At 42.7% G+C, this 18,685-nt stretch overlaps 1 long non-coding RNA gene across 1 annotated transcript; it reads right to left on the bottom strand.

Moving 5' to 3' along the window:
- Positions 1-10,917: 10,917 nt before the first annotated feature.
- LOC127914556 (uncharacterized) lies at positions 10,918-12,721 on the bottom strand. The gene is made up of 3 exons (XR_008088883.1): positions 12,233-12,721; positions 11,164-12,120; positions 10,918-11,064 (listed from the first exon to the last, which is right to left on the bottom strand). It is a non-coding gene; the product is annotated as an uncharacterized LOC127914556 (long non-coding RNA).
- Positions 12,722-18,685: the final 5,964 nt, after the last annotated feature.

Below are 18,685 nucleotides of genomic sequence, written 5' to 3'. Positions count from 1 at the left end.
GAAATATTGTTACGTCTTAGCGCCTTCTCAGATTATTGCATGGTATGCTTTTTTCGTAACGTTTAAAAAACATCTGACACAGCAGTTGCATTCATAAAGCTAGGGGGCAGAATTTTCACTTTTGGATAAATAGCGTGCCCAATTTCAACTTCCTGCTACTCATGCTATGAATATAAGATATGCATATTATTCATAGATTTGGATAGAAAACATTCTGAAGTTTCTAAAACTGTTTGAATCATGTCTGTGAGTATACAGAACTTATGTAGCAGGTAAAACCCTGAGGACTAACTGTTTAGAATTTTTGTTTTCCCATCTCTCTTCCCTTTATTGTCTTTGCCATTGGATATTTAATAGGAACCTATTTTCAGTTCCTACCGCTTCCACACGATGTCGCCAGTGATTGGAATATGCTTGAGGTTATTCCTTTGTCTTATCAGTGTCAGGCATATGTGTATAGGTGGCAGGGAAGTCAGGCGCAGGAGAGTCAAACGGAGTGTAAAATGGAGTCTTTTAATAAAGTCCAAGTAACATGCTCCATAACACTAAATAGACAAATTAATATAAATAAATATGGGTACGAAGACCCGTCGCTCACCTATACAAAAACACTACACTGACGATAAACAATCTCTGACGAAGACATGAGGGGAAAAAGAGGGTTAAATACACAGGTAATGAATGGGATTGAAAACAGGTGTGTGGGAAGACAAGACAAAACCAATGGAAAATGAAAAATGGATCAATGATGGCTAGAAGACCGGTGACGTCGAACGCCGAGCACCGCCCGAACAAGGAGAAGCAACGACTTCGGTAGAAGTCGTGACAATCAGGAAGTAGGCCAACTCGGAACAGGGGACACTTTTGTGAGTTGCGCAAGATGTGAAGAGCAGAGCTTTTTTCTTTTCGTTCATGTATTGAATACAGATTGCCCCGTCTAAAATTTGATCAATTATTAACTTTTTAAAAAACCTAACGTTGTATTACAAAAGTAGTTTGAAATATTTTGGCAAAGTATATAGGCAACTTTTGAAATATTTTGTAGTGACGTTGCGTTTTTCTAAGCTGTTTTATTATGGATCAAACACACTTTATAAATGGACATTTTCGATATATATGGACGGAATTGATCGTACAAATGGACCAATTGTGATGTTTATGGGACATATTGGAGTGCCAACAAAAGAAGCTCGTCAAAGGTAATGCATATTTTATATTTTATTTCAGCGTTTTGTGTAGCACCTGCTACGCTAACTCCTTTGTTAAGAAATACTATAGTTTGATTACATTTTAGGATATCTGAGGAGTCAATAGAAACGTATTTTGACTTGTTTTAACAAAGATTAGTGTTAGATTTTCCGATTCCTTTCTCTGAAAGTTGAACGAGTGGATTACCAAATCGATGGTGCCAACTAAACTGACTTTTTGGGATATAAAGAAGGATTTCATCTAACAAAATGAAACAACACTATATGTTATAGCTGGGACCCTTTGGATGACAAATCAGGAAGATTTTCAAAAAGTAATTGTGAATGTGAATTTATGAAACCTGTCGAAAAATATTTTGATGTGGGGCACCATCGCATGGCATGCTTTCACTGTAATGGCTACTGTAAATCGGACAGTGCAGTTAGATTAACACAAATGTAATCTTCCAACCGATATAAGACACTTGTATGTACCTAAATGTTTAATTTCCATAATTTTTATAATTATTTATTTGAATTGCGCGCCCTCCAGTTTCACCGGAAGTTGTCCTGCTAGAGGGATGCCTAGCCCTTAATTAACTTATTTTAAGCCTAGGTGTCTCGCATCCTAGCATTTAGTATTCACCTTATACTGGCCATTGGAAGGGCATAGTCTCTCTCAAAAATACATTTCTGTTTGGTTTTTCTTTGGATTTTCTCCTACCATGTCTATTGTTTTATACTCTCCTACATCATCTTAACATTTCTACAAAATTCAAAGTGTTTTCTGTTGAATGGTACCAACTATATGCATATCCTGGCTTCAGGGCCTGAGTAACAGGCAGTTTAATTTGGGCACGTCATTCAGACAGGAATTGTAGAAAAAAGGAGCCTTGTAGACGGACATGCAATGGAACAAGAACAGCGTCTGGACATAAACACAACACAACAAACAATGCTACTACAGGGAACAACACAGAAGAGCAGACATAAATGCAGGAGAAATCAACAAAGTGAGGGAGTCCAGGTGAGTCCAATGACCGCAGCTGCCAGGTAATGACGGGTAGCCTGGCGCCCTCGAGCAGGGAGGGGATGTGGGAGCAGGCGTGACAGTACACCCCCTCCCTCTCACCTCGGCGAGCCGGATGGGACGGCCGAGGCGTGACAGCTCGACGAGCCAGCTTAGGCACCCCCAGTTCCATCTGAGGCGGAATCCAAGCCCGACGTCACCAACAAAACAAGAAAACTCATGGGCCGGCTGAGGCATAGGAGCCGAACGAGCCGGCTGAAGCATGACGTGGAATGGGATCCTGCCGAGTCAACCGGGACAAGGAAACCTCTCCAGTCAGCTAGGGCATGACAGCCCAACGAGCCAGCTTAGGCATCCCCAGCTCCATCGGTGGCGGCCCCCAGGTCCAACGTCACCAAAAAAACAAAACCCTAAAATACTCCCTGATGCTTCTTGTGATGGGAGTAGCATTCTGTAAGGCCCAACGCAGGAGATGAGAAGCAGGTACAGGGAGTGAACCAGTTAATACAGATGGACATGCAATGGAACAGGGACAGCATCTGCAGATAAACACGACACGTCAAACAATGCTACTACAGGGAACAACAAAGAGGAGCAGACTCCATAGACAAACAATGGCAGTAGAAAGGCCTTACTGAAGAGCTCAGTGACTTTCAATGTGGCACTGTCATAAGATGCCTCCTTTCCAACAAGTCAGTTCCTCAAATTTCTGCCCTGCTAGAGCAGCCCACTGTCAACTGTAAGTGCCGTTATTGTATTGTTAAGTGGAAACATCTGGGAGCAACAACGGCTCAGCCGTAAAGTGGTAGGCCACACAAGCTCAGAGAATGGTACCACCGATCGTCTTTCCTCGGTTACAACATTCACTACCTAGTTATAAACTGCCTCTGGAAGATATGTCAGCACAAGAACTGTCCACCTAGAGCTTAAGATCACCATGCGCAATGCCAAGCACCGACTGGAGTGGTTCAATGCTCACTGCCATTGAACTCTGGAGCAGTAGAAACATGTTCTCTTGGTTGATGAATAACACTTCACCATCTGGCAGCCCGACAGACAAATCTGGTCTTGGCGAAGGCCAGGAGAATGCTACCTGCCCGAATGCATGGTGCCAACTGTAAAGTTTGGTGGAGGAAGAATAATTGCCTGGGGCTGTTTTTCATGGTCGGTCTTGGCCCCTTAGTTCCAGTGGAGGGAAATCATAACTCTACAACAGACAATGGCATTCTAGACAATTCTGTGCTTCCAACTTTGTGGCAAAAGTTTGGGGAAGGCCCTTTCCTGTTTCAGCATTACAATGCCCCCATACACAAAGCGAGGTCCATACAGAAATGGTTTGTTGAGATCAGTGTAGAAGAAATTGACTGGCCTGCACTGAGCCCTGACCTTAGCCCCACCTTTGGGGTGAATTGGAAGGTCGACTCCGAGCCAGGCCTTCTCGCCCAACATCAGGGCCCAACAACACCAATGCTCTTGTTGTTGAATGGAAGCATGACCCTGCAGCAATGTTCCAACATCTAGTGGAAAGCCTTCCCAGAAGAGTGGAGGCTGTTATAGCAGCAAAGGGGGGACCGACTCCACATTAATGCCCATGATTTCGGAATGAGATGTTCGATGAGCAGGTGTCCACATACCTTTGGTCATGTAGTGTATGTGCCTTGTGTTGATGTACAGGCAGTTATGTTGTTTTGTCTTTCAGGGGAATATTATACTTCAGTAGATGTGACTATATTGTACTGATGCTCTACTGCCCTCTGACTCTGCGGTACTGATGCTCTACTGCCCTCTGTTGACTCTGCTGCCAGTTAGATTCTCTCAGGGGTTTTTGTACAGATCCTCCACTCACTCACACCACTGTGTCTGTCTTGCACAGTAATACACAGCAGAGTCCTCTGCTCTCAGAACAGACAGCTTCAGATACACCACACTGTTAGAATTATCTCTGGTGACTTCTATACGTCCTTCAAAATTTTTTGAATAGGTCGTTTTGCTGGCATCATAGTAGATTAATCCCATCCAGTCCAGTGCTTTTCCTGCAGGTTGTCGTATCCAGTGCATGCCATGGTTACTAAATGTAAAGCCAGATCCCTTACAGGAGAGGTTGAGAGTATCTCCAGGCTTTTTCAGGACTGGACCAGAGGGAATGGACTCCATACTCTGACCATTTAAAGCTGATGGAAAGTTAAAGATACAGTAGAAGAGGAGGGTAAAGACATTTAGGTTATTACAAACTAACGTCAAAGTTCAGTCATTCCTCATTAAGAACAGTTGATAAGGAGTAAAACCAAGCAGAACTCACAGGTCAGACAGAGAGAGAGCAGTAGGAGGGAGAGTTTTCCTGTCATACTGAGGGTGGAGATATGAACTCAGCTGCTCCACACAAGACAACAAGTCAGCAGCAGAACATAAGTGTATATATGAACTCTGAGGGATCTGGATTTACATCATGATGTCATGGGGGAGGGACTCATGACTCTGAGGTCAGAGGTCAATTTATGGCTCATAATTGGGGCCAGGAGTTGTCCTTTATCACATGACTTGACCAGAAAAAAGTTGGTCAGTTCACTTAGTCAGAAAAACCTCCAGGGCCTACTCATCACACACATATGCAACTGACTCAATGACTGGAGGAACAGAGGGAACATGATGATTTTCAAAATGTTGATAACCTTCATGATTTCATTTAGTTGTGGACTCGTATAGCATATATATATATATATATTTATTCTTTTAACCTTTATTTAACTAGGCAAGTCAGTTAAGAACAATACGTAAAGGTCATGGGTGACAAAGACAGTACATTTGTATTCACAGGACCGGTTTCCAATGGGGCAGTTAAGCAAAATCCATAATTAAACAAGGAGGCCATTTTACGATTATACTTTCTGTCATGAATGAACAGAGCTTAATGAGATTCAACACCTCACATGGCCTGTACTTTTTTGTTTGTTTATGTATACATGTATATAGATGATGTAATTAAGATATAAAGCACAAGAGGACGTGTTATGTGCTCAGTACAGTGACAGGTATTTGGCGTTGTTCAACCCAAAGCATTAGCCCAGGTGTTGCTGATGCTTTTCAAATCTTACAACGCCCTGAAAGGTATTTTACCTATCAGCTAACCACATTGTATGTTATAGAAATCTGAATAGAATTAGGAATTAGTCATTTAATAGGATCTCTTTGGAAATATGTCAGTCGATGACACAGCCGATGATGTGGCACGCAACCATTGGTTGATGTATGCAACATCTGAAAGGGGGACGTGACCTAATATATAATATATAATAATAATATATGCCATTTAGCTGACGCTTTTATCCAAAGCGACTTACAGTCATGTGTGCATACATTCTACGTATGGGTGGTCCCGGGAATCGAACCCACTACCCTGGCGTTACAAGCGCCATGCTCTACCAACTGAGCCACAGAAGGACCTTTCTCTCTACAGGGGAATTTAAATTTCAAAAGTGAAACAAATCTTCTGAGGTCTGATAGAGAGGTCTGGCAGAGATGCAGAGAACATGATTTGTGTTGAAGCTGAACTGGTGGGAGCTGCTCTTCTCTACTCTCCAGGACACAGAGGGAAGCACGAGGACTCTCAGATACAGAGAGGTTTTATAGGGACGTATTATGACACACATATAGAGCGAAGACAGTCAGGTATACAAGGACTGGGAATATCAACGCAAAATGGGGGGATATTATGTGATAACGTGTCAGTTTTTAACACGACTTATTGGGGGTGAAACAGATATGATATATTAACGTGCTCAACATCTGCTCTGACGACGAGCTCATGTCTGAAGGAGACGACACCTGCGAGGGTAAAAAAAAAACATGCCCTGTTAAGAACTCTTTTTATTTTTTAAAATATTTTTTATATATATTGACATTCAATGGAATAGAATGGTTAAACATTCTTTATGGGACTCAAATGACATGGGTGCTTTTTATTGGTAATCCTGTCCGTGTCCCCACTCTCTGAGGCTCTCAGGGGGAATGGAATATGAAGGAAAAAAACACATTTCCAATACTGCATGACAAATATAAGTACCCACCTAACCATTATATTTATCAATTATATACTGTATGTATGTATGTATGTATGTATGTATGTGTTTAAAGTATGGCTGAGCTTGTGCTATTAAACCATTCATCATAAATACATTTGGTTGTCTGTGTTCCATGGGGAAGTGGTTTTTGTACAGCTCTCTCACCACTCTCTCTCACTGTGTGTACCGGGCACAGTAATACAATGCTGTGTCCTCACTCTTCAGACTGTTCATCTGTAGGTACAGTTTACTGCTGGAGTCATCTCTGGAGAGGGTGAATCTACCCTGAAATGACTGGGAGTAGTCAGCAGTAGTACTATAACTATAAGCAATCCACTCCAGTCCTTTCCCAGGAGCCTGCCTGATCCAGTTCATCCCATAGCTACTGAATGTGAACCCAGAGGCTGTACAGGTCAGTTTGTGTGATTCTCCAGGATTTTTAACCACTGGTCCAGACTCAGTCAGTGTCTGACCCTGAACACCTGTTGAAATACATAGAATGTTGAAGAGGGTTTTGAAGTTAAAAGCTAATGTGTCGATTTATTTCCGTGATACGCTTATAATTAGGCTGCATATCCTCACCTGTTAGATAGACTGTCAGTAAGACTATTCCTGTGGTAGGAAACATGGTGATCTGTGTAGTTCTCTAAAGGTAGTTTAGACCGTCCTCAGCAGAAACAACCTTCAACAGAGACATTAATAAAGAGGCAGGACTAGAGTATTTGCATGAGCTCCTCCTTACTGGGAGGACCAATCACAAGAGGCTTTGATATACACCCATAGTTCACCTTTGATATTTTTTATGTATCTTTATTTTACTGGGTAAGTTGAAAAACACTCTCTCTTACAACAACGATGTGTGGAAGGGATGCAATGTCAAATTGCTGATTAGATCATTATGAAAGTGGATCAATGTTTCTTTACCATCTGTCACTGAAATGTACCAGAGAGAAACCATGTTCTCTGAATCAACCCTTGAAGAATATCTTTATTGAATAACATTGTGGAAAGCTTTTCAATACAGGGAAAATCCATAAGTGCCTCCTAGAGTGTGAAATTGGAACTAAAGGTCACATCTCTGCTCTTCATGTTCCATGTGTCCCCAGATAATGGGTTTGTACAGCTCTGGCCATGGTTTGTATCATTGTGGGAATTGAGAGCACAGTAATGCACAGCTGTATCTTCAGCCTGAAAGTGCTTCCCTTGTGGAAACACTGTGCTACGGAAGTGTCAATTGTGAGGCCGATTTTTAAGTGGGTCTATTATGCTGGTGCTCCCACTGCCAGTTCCGCAAACCCCATAACCAATCCACTCCATGGTTTTGCCCTCATAATGTCATATCCAGTAGTACAATAGCTAGCAAGAATATAACCATAGGTCTTACAGGAGATGGTAAAGGTGTAATGAATACTCAGGGAGAAAAAGGTGATTAATGCACAGAGCACAGCAGGTGTTTATTTCGCCTTCGCAGAAGGCAGGAATCGTGGTCACAGGCAGGCAATGGTCATACACAGGAAGGCAAACAGGCAGGTGAATCAAAACTAGGACTGAAGGCTTTAACTGTTTTTTACAAACGAGCCAGGAAAGGCTTAGTAGAGTCAAAACGAACAATACTTCACAAAGGTATAAACAGAATGAACTGAACTAAATAATGTGCTGATGAGACCATGTGAGTAACTAACACAGGTGAAATCAATTAACAAAAATGATAGACAGGGCTACGTTCAAGAACACAAAGAAACAGGGCTACGTTCAAGAACACAAAGAAACAGGGCTACGTTCAAGAACACAAATAAACAGGGCTATGTTCAAGAACACAAAGAAACAGGGCTATGTTCAAGAACACAAAGAAACAGGGCTATGTTCAAGAACACAAAGAAACAGGGCTACGTTCAAGAACACAAAGAAACAGGGCTACGTTCAAGAACACAAAGAAACAGGGCTATGTTCAAGAACACAAAGAAACAGGGCTACGTTCAAGAACACAAAGAAACAGGGCTACGTTCAAGAACACAAAGAAACAGGGCTACGTTCAAGAACACAAAGAAACAGGGCTACGTTCAAGAACACAAAGAAACAGGGCTATGTTCAAGAACACAAAGAAACAGGGCTACGTTCAAGAACACAAAGAAACAGGGCTATGTTCAAGAACACAAAGAAACAGGGCTACGTTCAAGAACACAAAGAAACAGGGCTATGTTCAAGAACACAAAGAAACAGGGCTACGTTCAAGAACACAAGGTTGACTAAGAAAATAAATACAGAACCTTACAAAAGGATTCTCCTGGACTTACAACAATTGAACCAGGCTGTGTTAGTGTGATATCACAGTAAATACCTGTATGGATAAAACACACAAATATATTAACATTGTTCACAAACAACCTTAAAGATACATTAGAATTGTTTATATTTCTGCCAATCCAAAAATGTGTCGAGTTCCTCCCAAATCCAGAGAGACTCACAGGATGCAGCAGCAGCAGACATGCAGGGAACATGGTTCATTTTGAAGCTGAACTGATGGGAACTCAGGACTCAGAGGGACACACACAGAGATCGTTTATATAAGGGAGAGGTGGGGAGAAAGAGAGGAAGAGAGGAGTGTGGTACAATCTGTATAGGGAGAAGAGGCAGGTGTGGGAGGAATGGGAATAGCAGTAAACTATCATAACTATATCAAAACATTTCTTTGACAACTATGCCATATTTTTATATTCACTTTCTATTGTACTAAGCTAGATTGTTACTGATGAGTAATAGTTAACCACTGGGCACAGATGTCAGTTTAATAATATCTCGTTTTGATTAACATTAGATTCAGTTGTCATCTAACGTGAATTTTGTGATTTTGGTTAAAAGTTGGAAGAAAATACACATTGTAGAAATTCCTTTACATTGATGGCTTCTTGCAAATCCAAATCCAACCAAATTATCCACCTTGTTTAATGTCAACAGATGGAAAAAATAATATTGTTTTAAACAAAGTGACGTGGAAACCACGTTGATTCAGACAGTTTGTGTCCAGTGGGATGACTCTTGATACTAGCAAAACCTATTGCCAATATGATTTCACCACAAGACAGAAGTGATAGTGGTCTCCAGTTTTTAATTACATTAGTAGTCAGATATGAATTTCCTGGTTGTTAATAGATGATCTTGTATGTCACCAGTGATGAGTATGAGTTTCATACAGTGCGTGAACGTTTTGCTCATAATGAAAGGAAACAGATGACACACCTGTTTTACATATTTCCTATGTACAGTATACTTTCAGGAACATTGAACTGCAACTGATAATTAACTGAATCTCTGTGTTTATGAGTCCCTTCACATCATCTTCCCAGAAGGTGGGTTTTAGTATAGGTCTGGTGTTGATTTGTATCACTGTGGAGGGGAGCACAATAATACACAGCTGTGTCTTCAGTCTGCAGACTCCTTTTGAAAACAATGTGATGCTGTTTTTCAGTGAATCTTTATAAGCTGTGTCTCCAGCATTATTTATATATCCAATCCACTACAATGTTTTCCCAGCAGGCTGTCAAATCCAAAATGTAGTAACAGTAGTAACTGAATATGAGACCTTACAGGAGATGGTCAGTGGTTGACCTGGCTGGTCAGTCATAGAGGCTGGCTGAGTGAGTTAAAAATAACTCTGTACACCTGAGAAAGAAAATAATGAACAATGTCAAATACACAAAATAGCAACATGTTACACTTAAACTATATCAAGGCTTGTAGTTGTGTTGCAGCCAGTTTTATACAACAGGCAATTTTCTTTGTTTTGTCTTTCCTCCAAAATCCCTAGAGACTCACAGGAGGCAGCTGCCAGCAGCAGTAGACATGCAGGGAACATTGTGTGTGTTGAAGCTGAACTGGTGGGAGCTGCTCTACTCTCCAGGACTCAGAGGTACGTACTAGGACAGACAGATATAGTTTAAGTAGAGAGAGAACCAGGTTTGCATTGACATAAAAGGGGAGGGGATGTATAAGAGGCTTAGAAACACTGCAGGACCATCTCCACTATTACTGGACACAACCTTTACATTCTGATAACTCAGAGAACCTCTCTGTTATCTTTTTGAATGGGGGGGAGTGGTAAATATGAAACACTACATTTACAGCATTATTTCATACTTGTGGTGGATGAAACATATTTAATACAAACAAAACTATTTAGAATCAACGTCCAAATTATACTTTTTTCTTGCAATAAAATTAATTATCAGAGCCTTCATCAGTACTGGTCTTTATTTGAATCATATGGAGAGAGAGGGGCCCCTGTTGGTGCATCAACAACACTAACACCATGTATTTAACAGGTGTATCATTGTGTTATTATTTGATACATCATTAGAATTGTTCCTCGTGTATCCCCTTGTCATGGTCTACTGGTCATACTATACGTGTGTCTGTGTGTTTGGGCAGGTCCTTCCTTTCTCTACCAGATGGTTTTTGTACGGCTATTCTCATTAGTTTAACCATAGTGAGTCTCTAGCACAGTAATACACTGCAGAGTCCTCTGACTTCAAATGGCTCATGTGTAGATAGAAATTACTGCTGTCCTTTGATGCAGTGAATCGGCCCCTTACTACAGGGGCATTGCTCTTGTCACTGTCAGAATAATAGTAAATGATCCATTCAAGTCCTTTTCCAGGTGCCTGGCGGATCCAGTACATATTAGTGCTGCTGAGAGTAAATCCACTACAGGCACAAGTGAGTTTGAGGGATCCTGCAGGGGTCCCCTGGACTGACTGTTCAGCCTGTGTGAGTACGACCTGACAGTGGACACCTGAGGAAGGAGAGGGATGACAGGTCAGATCAATCAAGGAGTCATATCAGTATCACAGCAACACAAGTTACACTGATCAGAATACAATCAGGAACTCACAGGATACAGCTGCCAGCATCAGCAGTAGAGATGCAGGGAACATGGTTTGCATTGAAGTTCAACAGGTGGGAGCTGCTCTTCTCTACTCTCCAGGACTCAGAAGGACGTACTAGGACTCTCAAATACAGAGGTTTTTATATAAGGAGGAGGGAGAGGGAGAGAAAGGAAGAGGGGCTCAGTGAAATTTGCATAAGGAGAGGATATATATTATTAATGGAAATATCAGTAGGGAAACAATATGTAATAACTGTGCAAGCTATAAATACTCTAGTGTGTTCTCCATGTAATAAGACTTATACTGGAGGATAATGTTAGACAGGACTGTGATACAATGAGCTTTACACTCTGCTAATATTTTTTGTATCACAACTCAATAGTGTGAATTGTCCCCAGTCTTTATATTGGTGCATATATTTGTATTTATATCATAACACTTAATTATGTGTCTTGTTGATACTATAGAGCTTAGATCTTCTTGTTCGGTACTGGCCACCTTCATCATGTGAATGATTAAAACATTAAAGTGTTGGATCATGAATAAGTTCATTGAACGTTTGATAGACATCAATTAGAATACCATCAAGTCATATCAGGAGTATAATAGACAAACAACTCAGATATACATTTCCAGCACCACCAATGATGGGCTTGTATTCATTTACAAATTTGATGTGGTAAAGCATCTCTGTTGTATTTCATTTAAGGAGTCCTATTATACAAACACTGTACTGCTAGAGCTGCCATAACTAGAAGGGATCTTCAGTGAGTCTACAGTAGAAGTACTACTAATACATGTATAACCAACATACTCCAAAGCTTTTCCTTCAGCTTGTCATATCCAGCGAGGGCAGTAATAATATTTACAAAACCTAGAGAATTTGCAGAAGATGCTGAAAGACTGTCCTCGTTTTCTAACCACTGGACCAGAATGGATGAGTTCAATACCACAGCAGACACCTGGAAGGAGAAACGCACATCAATACACAGCATTGTCAGTTTTCATCAGAAATTAGAAATGATCAATTCGCAGTTGTAATAAATATCCATTTGTATGAACAGAGAAACTCACAGGATACAGCTGCCAGCAGCAGCAGCAGAGATGCAGGGAACATGGCTTGTGTTGATGCTGAGCTTAGTGAGAGCTGCTCTTCTCTCCAGTTCTCATAGAGGCCTCTAAGGACAGACAGACACTGTTTAAGTAGGGAATCAAAGGGAGGGTTTGCATTGACATGGAGAGATGGTGGGAGATACAGTATATAAGAGACACTTCAGGACCTCCACCACTATTACTGATAGTACAGGAAGGCGAGTTCACCCCGCTATCATCCAGAAGGCGAGGTCAGTACAGGTGCATCAAAGCTGGGACCGAGAGACTGAAAAACAGCTTCTATCTCAAGGCCATCAGACTGTTAAACAGCCACCACTAACATTGAGTGGCTGCTGCCAACAAACTGACTCAACTCCAGCCACTTTAACAATGGGAATTGATGTAAAATATATCACTAGCCACTTTAAACAATGCTACTTAATATAATTTTTACATACCCTACATTATTCATCTCATATGCATACGTATATACTGTACTCTATATCATCTATTGCATCTTTATGTAATACATGTACTGTACCACTAGCCACTTTAAACTATGCCACTTTGTTTACATACTCATCTCATATGTATATACTGTACTCGATACCATCTACTGCATCTTGCCTATGCCGCTCTGTACCATCACTCATTCATATATCTTTATGTACTGTATCAACAACACTATACCAACATATCTAACAGGTGTGTTATCTCTGTGTCACTGTGTGATGATACAGTATCTGAACATTGGCCAGCTAATGTTTGTGCATACACATGGGCAAGTACATCCTTTCTATTCCAGATGTTTTTTGTACAGCTTCTCCCATTAGTTTTACCACTGTGACTCTCTAGCACAGTAATACACTGCTGTGTCCTCACTCTTCAGACTGTTCATCTGTCGGTACAGCTTACTGCTGGAGTCATCTCTGGAGAGGGTGAATCTACCCTGGACTGACAGAGTAAGAGATTGGACTACTATATGTGCCTATATAAGCAACCCACCCCAGTCCTTTCCCAGGTGCCTGTCTGATCCAACCCATCCTATAGCTACTGAATGTGAAGCCAGAGGCTGTACAGGTCAGTTTGTGTGATTCTCCAGGCTTTTTAACTACTGGTCCAGACTCAGTCAGTGTCTGACCCTGAACACCTGTGGAAATAGAAAGCGGAGATGTTGTTGAAGTTGAAACTAAAACCTGATGTCAACTTGTTTATTTGATAGACAGTATAAACACCTATTAGATAGACTGTCAGTAAGAATATTCCTGTGGTAGGAAAGATAGTGATCTGTGTAGTTCTCTAATGGTAATTGAGAGTCTACATCAGAATCTTCTTTCAACAGAGACATTAATAAAGATGGAGGACTAGAATGTTTTTGCATGAGCTCCTCCTTACTGGGAGGACCAATCACAATAGGCTTGATATATATCCACAGATCACCTAGTATGAGGTCATCTTGAGATGCTCTGTTATGAAGAAGAAATCCAGCTGTTTCTGTTTCTATGTATTTATCTGACCAAGTAAATTGATGGAGAATACATTTCCATTACATCACAAACCTGAGGAGGAGTTGTAAGGACAGTTGCAGAATTAATGTACAAATTATTACTCATGAGAGTAAAGTAATACTGGTACAAGCTGCCATCATGTTGTGATGGCATGATAAAGGGGCATACTTCTTATCTGTCGGAAAGATATCAGTTTGTCTCTGTGGATGGTTTGTCCTCTGACAAATCAACTGTACAATTAGGTTTTCCTCAAGGTTCCGTTTTAGGACCACTATTGTTTTCACTATATATTTTACCTCTTGGTGATGTCATTCGGAAACATAATGTTAACTTTCACTGCTATGTTGATGACACACAGCTGTACATTTCGATGAAACATGGTGAAGCCCAAAACATTGCCATCGCTGGAAGCCTGTGTTTCAGACATAAGGAAGTGGATGGCTGTGCATGTTCTACTTTTAAACTCGGGACAAAACAGAGATGCTTGTTCTCGGTCCAAAGAAACAAAGAGATCTTCCGTTGAATCTGACAATTAATTATGTTGGTTTTACAGTCGTCTCAAATAATACTGTGAAAGACCTCGTCGTTACTCTGGACCATGATCTCTCTTTTGATGAACATAGCAAGACTGTTTCAAGGACAGCTTTTTTCCATCTATGTAACACTGCAAAAATCTGAAACTTTCTGTCCAAAAATTTTGCAGAAACAATTAATCAATGCTTTTGTCACATCAAGGTTATACTTGATGCAGCTACCCGGATAAAGCACTAAATAAACTTCAGCTAGTGCTTAATGCGGCTGCTAGAATCTTGACTAAAACCAAAAAATGTGATCATATTACTCCAGTGCTAGCCTCTTTACACTGGCTTCCTGTTAAGGCAAGGGCTGTTTTCAAGGTTTTACTGCTAACCTACAAAGCATTACATGGGCTTGCTCCTACCTATCTTTCCGATTTGGTCCTGCTGTACATACCTACACATACTTTACGGTCACAAGACGCAGGCCTCCTAACTGTCCCTATAATTTCTAAGCAAACAGCTGGAGGCAGGGCTTTCTCCTATAGAGCTCCCTTTTTATGAAATGGTCTGCCTCCCCATGTGAGAGACGCAGACTCGGTCTCAACCTTTAAGTCTTTATTGAAGACTCATCTCTTCAGTAGGTGAGTGTAGTCTGGCCCAGGAGTGTGAAGGTGAACGGAAAGGCACTGGAGCCACTCTTGCTGTCTCTGCCTGGCTGGTTCCCCTCTCTACTAGGATTCTCTGCCTCTAACATAATTACAGGGGCTAAGTCACTGGCTTACTGGTTCTCTTCCATACCGCTCCTAGGAGGGTGTGTCACTTGAGTGGGTTGAGTCACTGACGTGATCTTCCTTTTTCGGGTTGGCATCCCCCCCCCCATGGGTTTTGCCGTGGCAGAGATCATCGTGGGCTATACTCGGCCTTGTCTCAAGATGGTAAGTTGGTGGTTGAAGATATCCCCGGATGGGGCCACAGTGTCTCCTGACCACTCTTGTCTCAGCCTCTAGTATTTATGCTGCAGTAGTTTATGTGTTGGGGGGGCAGGGTCAGTCGGTTTAATCTGGAGTATTTTTCCTGTCTTATCCGGTGTCCTGTGTGAATTTAAGTATGCTCCCTCTAATTCTCTCTCTCTTTCACTCTCTCACTTTCTCTGTTCCTTTCTTTCTCTCTCTCGGAGGACCTGAGCCATAGGACCATGCCTCAGGACTACCTGGCCTGATGACTCCTTTCTATTCCCAGTCCAGCTGGCCGTGCTGCTGTTCCAGTTTCGACTGTTCTGCCTGCGGCTATGGAACCCTGACCTGTTCACCGGATGTGCTACCTGTCCCAGACCTGCTGTTTTCAACTCTCTAGAGACAGCAGGAGAGGTAGAGATAATCTGAATTATCAGCTATGAAAAGCCAACTGACATTTACTCCTGAGGTGCTGACCTGTTGCACCCTCTACAACCACTGTGATGATTATTATTTGACCCTGTTGATCATCTATGAACATTTGAACATCTTGGCCATGTACTGTCATAATCTCCACCCGACACAGCCAGAAGAGGACTAGCCACCCCTCATAGCCTTGTTCCTCTCTAGGTTTCTTCCTAGGTTCTGTCCTTTCTAGGGAGTTTTTTCTAGCCACCATGCTTCTACACCTGCATTGCTTGCTGTTTGGAATTTTAGGCTGTGTTTCTGTACAGCACTTTCTGACATCAGCTGACGTAAGAAGGGCTTTATAAATACATTTTATGTATTTATTGATACTGAAACAACCACTTAATCAATCCCACAATATGTATTTTTTGAATAACAGTTTAATCAAAAAAAAGAAAAAATTTCAGTGTCTCGATGTGCAAAACTGATAGAGACATGCCCCAAGCGACTTACAGCTGTAATCGCAGCAAAAGGTGGCGCTACAAAGTATTAACTTAAGGGGGCTGAATAATTTTGCACGCCCAATTTTTCAGTTTTTGTTTTGTTAAAAAAGTTTGAAATATCCAATAAATGTCGTTCCACTTCATGATTGTGTCCCACTTGTTGTTGATTCTTCACAAAAAAATACAGTTTTATATCTTTATGTTTGAAGCCTGAAATGTGGCAAAAGGTCGCAAAGTTCAAGGGGGCCGAATACTTTCGCAAGGCACTGTATATATCTGAAAGAGGTCAGGGAGAACAGAGAGACAGACAGAAAACTTAATCTGATGAAAGAAAATAAATTACTTTTTCCAACCATCTACGTCTTTATACAAAAATGAACACATGGACAAAAACAACCTTATTTACTGGATTTAATGTCCAATCTTGTTTTGTACCTTGTATTTGAAGAGATAAAAATCACCCCACTTACCTGGTAGGAAGGACAGGAGGAGGAGAGATGTAAGAAACATGTTTCTCTGTTGAATGGCAGACAGTGTCTGTCTGGGTACTGACAGACAGGGTGGTTGCAGACTGGCTGACTGTCAGATCCTGGCAGACTGGCGGATCCTGGCAGACTGGCGGATCCTGGCCGACTGGCGGATCCTGGCCGACTGGCGGATCCTGGCTGACTGGCGGATCCTGGCCGACTGGCGGATCCTGGCCGACTGGCGGATCCTGGCTGACTGGCGGATCCTGGCTGACTGGCAGTTCTGGTGGATCCTGGCAGACTGGCGGATCCTGGCAGACTGGCGGATCTAACTGATCCTGGCTGACGGGCAGATTCTGGCTGACTGGCAGATCCTGGCAGACTGGCAGTTCTGGCGGATCCTGGCAGACTGGCGGATCCTGGCGGCGCTGGGCAGACTGGCGGCGCTGGGCAGACTGGTAGCTCAGACGGCGCTGGGCAGACGGGTAGCTCAGACGGCGCTGGGCAGACTGGCGGCGCTGGACAGACTGGTAGCTCAGACGGTGCAGGGCAGACGGCGCTGGGCAGACTGGCGGCACTGGCGGCGCTGGACAGACTGGTAGCTCAGACGGGCAGGGCAGACGGGTAGCTCAGACGGCGCTGGGCAGACTGGCGGAACTGGCGGCGCTGGGCAGACTGGCGGCGCTGGGCAGACTGGCGGAACTGGCGGCGCTGGGCAGACAGGTAGCTCAGACGGCGCTGGGCAAACTGGACTGAGGAGCACTGGTGCCTCTGGAATGAGGGCCTCTGGCGCCTCTGGCATGAGGGGCGGTAGCTCTGACAGTGCCGGACAGGCGGGAGACTCTGGCTGCGCTGGAGAGGAGGAAGGCTCCGGCAGCGCTGGACAGGCGGGATGCACTGTAGGCCTGATGCGTGGTGCTGGCACTGGTATGCCGTGCATACTATGCCAAACCAACAGCTTTCTTTCTACTCTGTCCAATACATCCTCCACACTCTCAGACTCAGCACTCTGCTTCGCCGACAGCTCCAATTGCATCCATGGCTCTGCCCAGGGTCCTTTTCCGTCAAGGATCTCCCTCCAAGTCCATTTATCCAAATAGTGCAGCATCTCCCACTGCTGCTGCTGCTGCTGCTCCTGTTGCTGCTGCTTCTGTTCCTTCTCCTGCTGCCGCTTTTGCCGTTGCCCGTTACCACGCCGCTTGGTACTTGGTTGGTGGGTGATTCTGTCAGGGTTTTCCTGTGGTGAAGTAGAGGACCAAAATGCAGCGTGGTTATATTGACTCATGTTTAATAAAAACAGATAAACATGAACACTACAAAACATTAAACGCGGAAAACCAAAAACAGCCCTATCTGGTGCAAAACACAGAGACAGGAACAATCACCCACAAAACCCAACACAAAACAGGCTACCTAAATATGGTTCCCAATTAGAGACAATGACTAACACCTGCCTCTGATTGCGAACCATATCAGGCCAAACATAGAAATAGACAAACCAGACACACAACATAGAATGCCCACCCAGCTCACGTCCTGACCAACACTAAAACAAGGAAAACACATACGAACGATGGACAGAACGTGACAGATGGTCAGTGGTTGACCTGGCTGGACAGTCATAAAGGGTGGCTGAGTGAGTTCATAACTCTGTACACCTGTTGAAAGAAAATAATGAACTAAATATAATATGGATATTCAATGTACAACAGTAGTCTTCTGTAACAAGCAATACGTGTTAAATATGTGCCACAGTCAATCAGGACAGCCTCTTTTTGAAAGGCCTTTACTTATGACTTAAACACATTCATTTTCTACCATTTACATTTACATTTAAGTCATTTAGCAGACGCTCTTATCCAGAGCGACTTACAAATTGGTGCATTCACCTTATGACATCCAGTGGAACAGCCACTTTACAATAGTGCATCTAAATCTTTTAAGGGGGGGGGGTGAGAAGGATTACTTTATCCTATCCTAGGTATTCCTTAAAGAGGTGGGGTTTCAGGTGTCTCCGGAAGGTGGTGATTGACTCCGCTGTCCTGGCGTCGTGAGGGAGTTTGTTCCACCATTGGGGG

This window comes from Oncorhynchus keta, chromosome 32 (genome assembly GCF_023373465.1).
Source record: "Oncorhynchus keta strain PuntledgeMale-10-30-2019 chromosome 32, Oket_V2, whole genome shotgun sequence".
Classification (NCBI taxonomy): domain Eukaryota; kingdom Metazoa; phylum Chordata; class Actinopteri; order Salmoniformes; family Salmonidae; genus Oncorhynchus; species Oncorhynchus keta.
Note: the sequence above shows the minus strand (reverse complement) of the source record. Positions and strands in the feature narration are given on the sequence as shown.